Source organism: Zeus faber (genome assembly GCF_960531495.2).
Source record: "Zeus faber genome assembly, chromosome: 21".
Lineage (NCBI taxonomy): Eukaryota > Metazoa > Chordata > Actinopteri > Zeiformes > Zeidae > Zeus > Zeus faber.
In genome coordinates this window covers 1,988,717-2,000,383 of record NC_137208.1, presented here as the reverse complement: position 1 = coordinate 2,000,383, position 11,667 = coordinate 1,988,717, and positions in this window count along the sequence as shown.

Genomic DNA, 11,667 nt, shown 5'->3' with positions numbered 1-11,667 from the left:
CCACCCTGCATTACCCTTGAGTTCTTATTTTATTTTATTCTATAGTATTTGACATACTGCATTACGTTTAGGAATCAGTTAGTTAGTCAAGTAGATATTCTTAGGTAGCTACTGTGTTCAGTCTAGAACATATTGTGTGTAATCACCGGGTGCGTTGCATTGACATTTCACTGCATATTTTATATATATGCATATCTGCATATATATAAAAGTTTGTATATGTATGAAAGTATGTATATGTATAAAAGTATGTATATGTATGAAAGTATGTATATGTATAAAAGTATGTATATGTATAAAAGTATGTATATGTATGAAAGTATGTATATGTATAAAAGTTTGTATATGTATAAAAGTATGTATATGTATGAAAGTATGTATATGTATAAAAGTATGTATATGTATGAAAGTATGTATATGTATAAAAGTATGTATATGTATGAAAGTCTTACTTAGACTTAGTTCCTCCCGTTCCTTCTGGAACATTGGGCGACGAGTCCCCTCCATTTGCTCCACTCCCTGGCGACCTTTCTTGCTCCATGCCAGCTGACACCCATTTCATTTAGGTCTTCCTTGGCTGTCTGTCTCCATGTCTTCTTTGGCCTCCCTCTCTTCCTCTCTCCACCCTCTGGCATCCAGTCCATTGCCACACTTGCCGGTCTCTCTCTTGGCAGTCGGAGTACGTGCCCAGCCGTTCTCTTTCTCCTGGCAGAGACACCATCGGACAGGGCTGCCACCCCTGCCCTTTTCATCACCTCCTCGTTGGTGAGGTGATCTCTCCATGAGATCCTCAAGATGGATCTGAGGCATCGTCGGTGGAAGACATCCAACTTATTGGTGATGCTGGCTGTCTTCATCCATGTCTCACAGGCGTAGGTCGCTGTTGGGATGAGCACTGACATGTAGAGGCGTAGCTTGGTGTCCGTATTGATGGCTTTGGACGACCAGATGTTGCGGAGCCGTTGGAATACTCCTGCAGCTTTGCCGATTCTAATTCGTACATCTTTCTCCGCGTCTCCTGTATTTGAGATGTTACTTCCAAGGTATGTGAAGTTCTCAACGTACTCTACGTCATGTTCACCTACAGTGAGAGGTGGAGGTGTTGGTCCTGTCCCACGGTCATGGCCTTGGTCTTTTCTTGGCTTATCCGTAGGCCGACCTTTTCCCCGTGCTTATGGAGGTTGTTGGTCATCTCTTGGAGTGCAAGGTGGGTATGACTGAACAGAGCCAAATCGTCCGCAAAGTCCAGGTCGGCCAGTCTGTCCCCTCCCCACTTGATGCCGAAGATTTCACCAGTGACAGTCTTCCTCATCACAAAGTCGATGACAATAATGAAAAGCAAGGGTGACAGGATACAACCCTGTCTTACTCCGGTGACGATGTTAAAGTTTTCGGTTGAGCCGTTGTTGGTTTTGACTCCGCAAGTGGAGTTGTGGTACAGGGCCCTGAAGATGTTGACGTATTTTGGTGGTACATCATACAACTGGACAATCTGCCACAGTGATTCCCGGTGGATGCTGTCGAAAGCTTTCTTAAAATTGATGTAGTTGATCATGAGGGGTGTCTGGAACTCTTGGCACTGTTCAATGATGTTGCGAAGAGAGAAGATCTGTTCGGAGCAGGACCTTCTCTTCCGGTATGAAAGAGGAGGAATGTTCTCCACCCATTCCACCTCTCTTTGTCCTATACCCTCTGCCTCCGGAGGAGGAACGTTCTCCACCCATTCTACCTCTCCCTGTACGCTCGCTCCCTCTCTGGCTCCACTCTGGCTCTGAAAACAAATCATTTTTTTATTTGTACAAAATCAATTTTGGTAAAAACCCACTATTTGTGCTTCATTGGAATTGTCTCTAACTCTACTTTACAGAAATGTTACTGCTTCCATTCACACACACGTCCAGTCACTGTCGTTCTGGCAGTTTCCCGGGAACGATACGAGCTGGAGAGTTTTAAGAAACGACTTTTACAGAACGGATCCTGTTCCCACACGATGCCAACACGGAACATTTCCACTGGAGTCACAGTGGGAAAGGGGCTTATTATTATTTTAAGAAAATAATTATATATAGCATAATGATAATCAATTTATAAAAGATATATATATTTATATATTTTTTTTAATTAAAAACATAATAATATTAACTCATTGCTACTAAACAGCTCAGGTCTCAGAAGGAACAAATAAACATTAAAACAGGAAAAGACGGCTCAAGCCCGGCGCCACGTGTTTTCTAATAATAAACATGTCCATGTGTGTGTACACACGTTCTACACACAGGTCTTCCTCCCCGTCAGTGTCACTGCATCCAGTAATAATCATTTAAGAGGATCGGCACTATTACACACGGGGGGGGTTAGCGTACGGTACATGTGTGCACCCGTGCATGAGCGTAAAAGAAAAAAGAAAAAGGTGAAAGGAAAGTGGAGCGGTTACATAACGCTGCGTTCCTGCACGTTGTGTCCCAACAGCAGGAAAAAAAACGAAGAAATAAATACAAACACACCTACAGATATTTTAAATGCAGCAGAAGCCAAGCGTGTGTGTGTGTGTGTGTGTGTGTGTGTGTGTGTGTGTGGTCTCTATGTTGACAGCTTGACGAGGACGATGCTTCCATTAGACATTTACACACAACAAACAATCCTCAGTGTGACATCAACACTAGGATGTGGTCTGGATATGGAGGTTTGCCACTGGTACCGTCTGGGATCCCGTTGGCTAATATGCTGATATAGTTTCATGTTTTTAAGGAGCGTGACAGTAAAGTCATGCAGCTTCCTCTGAACTTCACAGACAATCATCCTCCGCAAAATATGGTCAAATTATCTATATTGAGGTGCACGTTCAAAAAAATATACAAAATAAAATATTTTTTAAAAAAATCGCGATATTGGATTTAGTCAGTATGGCCCAGGCCCAGTCCCAGTGCACGGGGGGGTATCATGACCGTGCAGGCAACCCCCACCCAGCACCACTGCCTCCTCCTCCACCTTCCCATTAAAGTCCTCCTGCTGAGCCCGCTTTGTGTCTGCTTAATTACCCCGCCGGCCCCCGCCCCGCCCCGCCCCGCCCGCCAGACAGGGCCGGCAGAGGAAACTCATTCACTGGAGAAGAATGACAGAGTACATATCTACCAACGGTCCGTTACCACGGCGATGCGCCCGGCGTCAACCGAATGATGGAGCTCCGCGGAAAGGTCTGCTCCGACAGGCGGGGTTAGGCTGAGCACCATCCAAGGATGCATCAACATTTCCTACATATAAACGGTGATTTACACAACTCCCACTGCGGAGGTTCAGGTCACATCTTCACACCGTGGGTGATCCAGCAGCCCCCCCCCCCGCCCCACCCATAGACCCCAACAATCAGACCAGGTTCAACCGCTGACGTGAATAGAGACCGTCCTTCAGGTCAGCGGCCCAAGGACGGTCTCTATTCACGGCAGAGTGAGCAGGGTCTTTTGAGCATGCCGTACATTATGACATTGGCCCCCAATGCGGGGTCCCCCGGGGAGTCCCTCAAGAGGTCGCGTCTCAGGGCCTTCGCAGCAACATTCACCACCATTTCATTTCCAAGACGTCGGCAGCATTGGAAACGCCCGTGACGACCGTTGGGATCTCCCTGACGGAAGCGTCACTGCCTCAAATCCTCCCAAGTTCTCGTCGCACCGCTGAGATCTCTGGCGACCCCGGTTTGGGGGGCGAGCCCCGCAGGTTGGGAACCCCCGATGTCTTAATTCTTCACAATAATTCTCCACCACAAAAGCCGGTCAACGCCGTCGCACCAGCACGACCCCCTCTAGCCGAAGCGACCTCCGTCATAAACTCCGCCCTGACCTCCACCCTCCCTCGAAGGTGAGGCTCTGTGATTAAAGCCCTCTTAAAGGCTTGGAGGGGTGCGAGCCACCTGCCAATGCCATTTTGAGTTGTTGACGCTAATCCCCGGCTCTGCTCCGAGTGAGGCTGTTGGCTCCTGATGAGAGGGGCCCTCAGGGGCCACCAAAGGGGCCCTGAACATCTCGCTGTTACACACATTTCCACCAGAGAACTGGCTCCTGGACACAGGGTTCAGGGGCAAACGTCCCCACAAAACAACACCATGGGCGGTGGTGTGTACAGGGAAGCCATTGTGGTCACCTGGGTATGACTCCATATCGAGGACCTCAGCATCACCATCCAGACCTCACAGTACAAGACATAACCACAGATTATTACAATTATCTTTTAGAAATCTGCTCATTACCAGGGACGCACCGATTCATTGCTGTACATCGGTATTGGCCGACGCTCTCCTTGTTGACTGCCATCGGCATATCGGCAAATAAGATGACACTGACGATGGCAGTGGTCGATGTTTATCCAGTGTTTCCCACACATACTTTACTTGGACGGGGCCGCTCAGGTATATGAATGGCCGCTAAAGTATATTTGGCAACCCATTCTAGTATTTTTTTTTTATCCGTCCTAGAGAACGACGCCATCCACGATCGATTTTAGAAGACGCGGACGCGGCTCTCTGCAGCGCTCCAAGCAGGAAGTGATGCTGCGTTTAGGGGAACTCGGAAAACATCAGCATCGTCCAAATTGTTATTTCAAACATCGGCATCTGCCCCTGAACTTCACATGGGTGCATCCCCGTCCTTTGTATGTTATACTTTATTGCTCCCTCTGGGGGAAATCAGTTCTCTGCCTTTGACCCATCCTGGTATCTGACGTCTCGAGGACTTGTCTCTCAAATCACACTCCTTCCAAAGCTCTGATGGGAGCGGCGCTAAAATGTGTGTGAATGGGGCGTTTTGGAAACCAATCGCTTTTCCAATCGCTGGCTTCTGGTGCAAACTTGGAGGGGCTTCCCCCCCGGAAGTCCTTTAAGAAAAGGAGCAGATGAATCCAGGATCAGCGAGCCCGGGATCAACTCTTACAATGTAGGTTTTGTTTTGTTACTTTGTCCATGTCAGTGATTTACGTGTAAAGCTTTACGTTGAGCTGCACAACAGTGTCGAAAAAACGTCCAAAAAGATCCACCGCACAAAAATAAACCATTAGTGAGACCGAGGGCCACATGCTGTCACATGCTGGTTTGTGACTTCCAGCCGTTTTCACAGCCTTCAAATCTCCCTCCAAATGGAAAACGGGAGTAAGCCAGTGAATGTCGTGTGTTTACCATCACCACGGCAACAAAACTGGCTCTCACTATCGCCGCTTCCTGCCGTCCCTCTGTCACGGGGTGAGAACACACAGAGGCAGAACGGGAGAAGGAACCGTATTGATTTCACACTGAGCGGGCGTGGCCGCTCTGAGAATCACACAGTACGGCTCCATTTTAACAAGAGCTGGAAATGTTGAACTTTTGGTGCAAAAATTAGATATTTTCAAAGAATTAAGGGACGCGGCTAGAATTTGTGTATTGCAGGGAGATCACAAAAGAAGATAGTTCACAACACACGCACGTTTAGAAATAGGGGGATTGATATAATCAATCCCACCGGTGACCTCTTTTCTAACATAGCGAAGCCGGTCATGTTGTCAGACGGTGCAAGACAAACCAGTAAATCATTAATAACCAACCAGACAGAACCGCTCGCACCAACAGCAGATTACAAAACACAAATACACTGCACAGACCGCCGCTAAAACTTGTAGGGCAATTGAAAAAAAACACACACACACACACACACACACACACACACACACACACACACACACACACACACACACACACACACACACACACACACACACACACACACACACACACACACACACACACACACACACACGGCGGTCGTTTGAATTTCCCCAACACGCCCGTACTTCAGCACTGGTTCTTACAGGTCGTACAGTATTATGCTCCTTTTCAACAAGTTTATAATGGTCTCTGAGGTCCTCAAAACATGTTTTTTTAGTTTTTTGCTGAAATTACCACAGACTATGCATTTTAACATTCCTCTGTACTAGAGCCCAAATAATGCAGATCCCAATTTTGGAGAGTCCTAGCCAACCAGTTACCAATGATTCGACCAATATTTTGTGAAGATGTGCAAAATCTTCTAATAAATTTGAAAAACTTCATATTTAAATAACATTTCTATATTTGAGAACTTATAAGCAAATAAACACATAAAAATAAACACACAAAGAACCTTTTGACAGATAAAAAAACAATTTGAGTTCCATTGAACACATCATCACTTCTTAAACAAATTTGTTTACTGAGTTTCTCATGAACGCAGCATGGCTTCCTGCTTGGAGAGCCGCGTCTAAACACAGTGTCAACAAACGTGGATGGATTTATAACGCCGAGTCCCACTTCTGCCTTATTTTGATGAGTAACGTAAAAGTGGTGTAAAACAGACAAGTACAGGATAAATACGTGTTTTTTGGTTATTATACTTATTTAAAAACCGGGAGACATCGGCTGAATTACTGTGCTAAAAAAAAAAAAAAAAGTCAACCAACGGCCGATATATCAGCAAAACCGATATATCGTTCGGGCCCTTCTCTGTACAATCCTGTTCCAAAACGGGCTGTTTGTTGTGGGAGGAGCCACCCTCCAGAGGCCTCTAGTCCTGTGAGCCAACGGGGTTTGAGCATGGCTTCCAGGTTCCACTGTATTTACTGCGTAACTTTCACTGATTTCACCTCCCCAGTCCAACAAAATCTGGTTCTGACCAAATTTGAGGTGAGAAATAATCGGTGCGGAATCTGAATCTTCACTCCCATTAGATCTACTGGTTGCCGTGCTCCAGGCTGGTGGGAGACACGGACGCCGCACCAGGACTCTCCCACCTGCGGATCTCTTGTTTCATGTAAACGTTGGAGAATAAACTAAATAAATAAAATAAAAACAATCAAATGAAAACAAACAATACAATACAATAAAAACATGCATCTGTGGTCACGGGGAGTAGCACAACTCCCCACGACCACAATGGCTTTCGACTTCATCTGATGAAATATCCTAGTATGGACACAGAGCACACTATATCCAAGCCAAGCACATCCCACAATGCACTGCGACAACAACAAGCCGGCCGGTAACTGTTTCTCTGCAGTGTCGTCATGACAACAGCGATAAGGCCGCATAGAACGAGAAGCTTAAAGTGACCAAACAGACTCAATCCGGCCACCAATCCAAAAAATAAATGAAACAGGAAACAAACCCCACAAAGGAGTGGAGGTGTTGCCATGGCGACCGGGCGTCATCGGGGTCGCCCCAGAAAAGCCCCGCCCCCTCTCCGTGCAGAAGGTCGGCTCAAGGTGAGAGTTGACGGATGTGACAGTCGTTGTGTTTAAGATTTTAAGTCTGTGACCCTGACTGGTCAGCATGGTAATCCCCCAGTTAAGGTGTGTGTGTGTGTGTGTGTGTGTGTGTGTGTGTGTGTGTGTGTGTGTGTGTGTGTGTGTGTGTGTGTGTGTGTGTTAGTTATTATGTTGTAAAAGTGTGGAAACCTTTCACCTAAATCCTGTTCATAAGCAGTGGGACAGGTCCGTTCTGCAAGGAAGCCTCAACATTACAATAATAATAATAATAATAATGATAATAATAATAATAATAAAATATCAAATATTTATATAAAAAATACATAAATTAAAAAGTAAATGCAATAAAAATACAATGCAGGGTAAAATACAAAGTGGACAAAGATAAACATCAAAATATTAATAAAAAGAATAAAACAGCATGTGCATCAAGCAAAATGTTGAAAAATAAATAATATTAGAAATATTAATATTCAATTTGAAAAAATAACATTTGGAAAGGTGGCTTCCTTCTTTGTGAGCCCAGCTCATCATAGACCAAGTTAAAAAGGTTTGTTTTGACGAACTGACTGAGCTGGTCTGTGTGATATGAACTTCATCAACTCTCTACTAGACACAGCCACATCCACCCCTTCAGTCACCACCCAGACAGTATTTAAGATTCTAACAATACTTTGTTCCCAGGGAGCGTTGGTGTCACACCTGATGAGATGATGTCATTTCCTGCCGTGGTTCTGACCTGGCGTCGGCACAAATACTGACTTTTTAGATTGTTTTCTTTTCTTTTTTAAGAAGTGGGCGCAGAGGGACCCAGTGTTGGATCGGGAACCACCGCCCTAAGTCCTTACCACACAGCTGAGGATCATGACGATGATTTAGGTACTAATTAATCGTCTTACGACGAACAAGTCAAGTTGTTTTTTTGTTCATTTTATGCCACGATGGCAGTACCACGGTACAGCCTGATGCATGGTCACTGTTGCAGAAGAGCTTTATGCCAGCGCTGGAAATTGGGGCGGAAAGTTAATCTTCCCTGAAACGCACTCATTTGCATTTTATTTATGCCGGCATTTCTAACACTGGCTTCAAATTTCCCTCAAGCTTGGAAAAATTGTAGTTGAGGGCGGTGCCACGGCCCGGGAGGTGGAGTGGGGAGCGTGCTGAAGTGTCCTTGAGCTAGACACTCCACCCCAAACCGGGCCGTGGCGCGGCCGCCTCCGCCGCTGCAAGGTGCCAGTTGTAATATTGCTTTGGACAAAAGGCGTCCGACCAACGCTGCGATGTATTCAGAGTCGTGAGACGGTTCGTCACCGCGGACCCCAAACGCTTCCTGGTGTTTTTGGCGACGAACCCAGGACCTCTGACGGGAACCGTCCACAAAGCAGGTCAGAGGGACAACAAAGGGTCCGTTTACAGTCCGGCCTTAATGAGGCCTCAACCCCCTCCGCCCGCTAATCCCAGAGGGGCTCCGTCCGAGCCCCCACCCGGTAAGCTGTACCATTAATGAATGAGGGGTAATCCAAGATTTCATCATCATCATCATCATCATCTCCATTGTGTCCACATGCGCTGTCGGAGCCCATATGGGCCCACGTGGCTTTAAACGATTAAACCCCCCAAGCCGCCGGCGTGTGTGTGTTTGTGTGTGTGTGTTTCCTCTGAGGGACCATGGCGACGACCAAAAGATGAGGCGTGATGCCAGAGCTCAGGCAGATGGTAATTGTAGAAGTTAGTGGGAGGTGGGAGGTGGGAGGTGGGCGTGGCTCCTTCATTCATCACCGGTGGCTTTGTCTAAAAATTAAACTTCAGTGACATTTGGTGGATCACCTGCCAGCACGGATTCCGGGCGTCGGCCTCTACATTTCCACGGTCGCCACCGTCCAGTGCCGCACAGCGGTTCCTCCAACGCACCAAACTGTTATTTGAGACAAACGTTGGGTCGAAGTGAACCGACAACTCTGCCGGTGGCATCGTGTGGACACCGCATCCGGTTGAGGGACAGGTTTGGCTGCGAGCGTCCGGTTGTCGCGGCACAAACTCACTCTTCAGACAAACGTGTTGGGTCCCAACGAGCAAAGCGGTCGGTCAGCCGCTCGGCCAGGGCTGGAGACCACGCCCGAGGGGTTAATCTGCGACTGCCGCGGGGTGACGTAGCGCCGGAGGGCTTAACCCGCCCGCCGGGCGCGGCGGAGCTCCAACGCCCGAAATCAGCCCGGGGAGGCAGGAAGGTACGGATCACAAGGCGGCGCTCACGCTCACAGGCGTGTTTCTGGACAAAACCAACAACATATCCACCGTTTCCAGACCTGACGTGGTTGGTGACGTATGCACTGTTCATACCACGGAGAAGGGAGACCTCCATCCACCCTGGAGCTGCAGGCCTGTGGAGGTGGTGGGAGGCAGGGCACCCAGGGGAGGGTGGACATGGTAGGTCGGCCATTGGGAACCACGGTGCCCGAGAACCAAAATGTCCTGTTTGGGACCCCCGCCTCTGGGAGGGGCCAAATGGGCCGTACGTGACTGCAACCAAAATCCAACCAAATTCCAACCCAATTCCAGGTGGACTCCAACCAACGCCTTCCATTCAAAACAACTCTTGTTTTTACATTATCCCAGTCGCACGTCTGTCTACACCCAATTCAATGAATGATTCAAGGAGCTCAGTTCCGGTACGGTGCGTCCAGACCCCCCTCTGTGCCCAGAAGAAAAAACAAAAACACCACGAAGCCTCAAGGACGTGCGACACCACGCCCTGACGGTGACCCCACGTCCAACCCCGAGGCCGCTCCTCCTCATCTCCAGCCTCCCCCTTCAACTTCTCCTCCCAAAACCAAGCGGCGGGTGTCAGCAACTCAATCTGAGACGACGGCATCACCGTGGCAACCGGTGATAAACAGAGTCAGCTGTCACCAACACTCGGCAACTACCCTGCAGCGCTGATCCAGACCCCCCCCACCACCCCCACCCAGAAATGATGGTGCGCTAAGAGCCAGCGACGGTTTAAAACGGCTGCAGTCGCTGAGTCACCGAGCGGCAGAACAAGGGTGAAGTGGGTGAAGTAATTCACAGTGAGTGGGTGGGGCAGCTTGGATAATCATACATCACTTTTTGCCAAGTACCGTTTTAAAAATTGAGATGTGGAACGTTCGGTGGAAAAATCCCGTCAACTGGTCGGCACGGCGTGGGCGGCACGGGCAGCAGCCCAAGACGCTTCCCACGGCCTCGGAGGAAAGGGATCGGGGGAGGAGCGGAGGCAGGAGGGCGGAGCAACCAAACACATTAGCAGGGTGAGGTGTCAGGGGCGCCGTGGGGGCTTCGCCCAATCAGGGGAAGCACCTGCAGAGCCTCCTCCGGGAAACTAGGACGGGGAGGCTCCACCTGAGGGTCCTACCAAGTAGAGCTGCAACCAACGATTACTTTCATTATCAATTCACCTGTCCTTCATTGTACATGTACCTTCACCTGTCCTTCATTTTACTTGTACCTTCACCTGTCCTTCATTTTACTTGTACCTTCACCTGTCCTTCATTGTACATGTACCTTCACCTGTCCTTCATTTTACTTGTACCTTCACCTGTCCTTCATTGTACATGTACCTTCACCTGTCCTTCATTGTACTTGTACCTTCACCTGTCCTTCATTGTACTTGTATCTTCACCTGTCCTTCATTTTACTTGTACCTTCACCTGTCCTTCATTTTACTTGTACCTTCACCTGTCCTTCATTGTACTTGTACCTTCACCTGTCCTTCATTTTACTTGTACCTTCACCAGTCCTTCATTTTACTTGTACCTTCATCTGTCCTTTATTGTACTTGTACCTTCACCTGTCCTTCATTGTACTTGTACCTTCACCTGTCCTTTATTGTACTTGTACCTTCACCTGTCCTTCATTTTACTTGTACCTTCACCTGTCCTTCATTGTACATGTACCTTCACCTGTCCTTCATTGTACTTGTACCTTCACCTGTCCTTCATTGTACTTGTATCTTCACCTGTCCTTCATTTTACTTGTACCTTCACCTGTCCTTCATTTTACTTGTACCTTCACCTGTCCTTCATTGTACTTGTACCTTCACCTGTCCTTCATTGTACTTGTACCTTCACCTGTCCTTCATTTTACTTGTACCTTCACCAGTCCTTCATTTTACTTGTACCTTCACCTGTCCTTTATTGTACTTGTACCTTCACCTGTCCTTCATTGTACTTGTACCTTCACCTGTCCTTCATTTTACTTGTACCTTCACCAGTCCTTCATTTTACTTGTACCTTCACCTGTCCTTTATTGTACTTGTACCTTCACCTGTCCTTCATTGTACTTGTACCTTCACCTGTCCTTTATTGTACTTGTACCTTCACTTGTCCTTTATTAGTTGTTTTGTCCATAAATGTCAGAAAACGCTGGAAA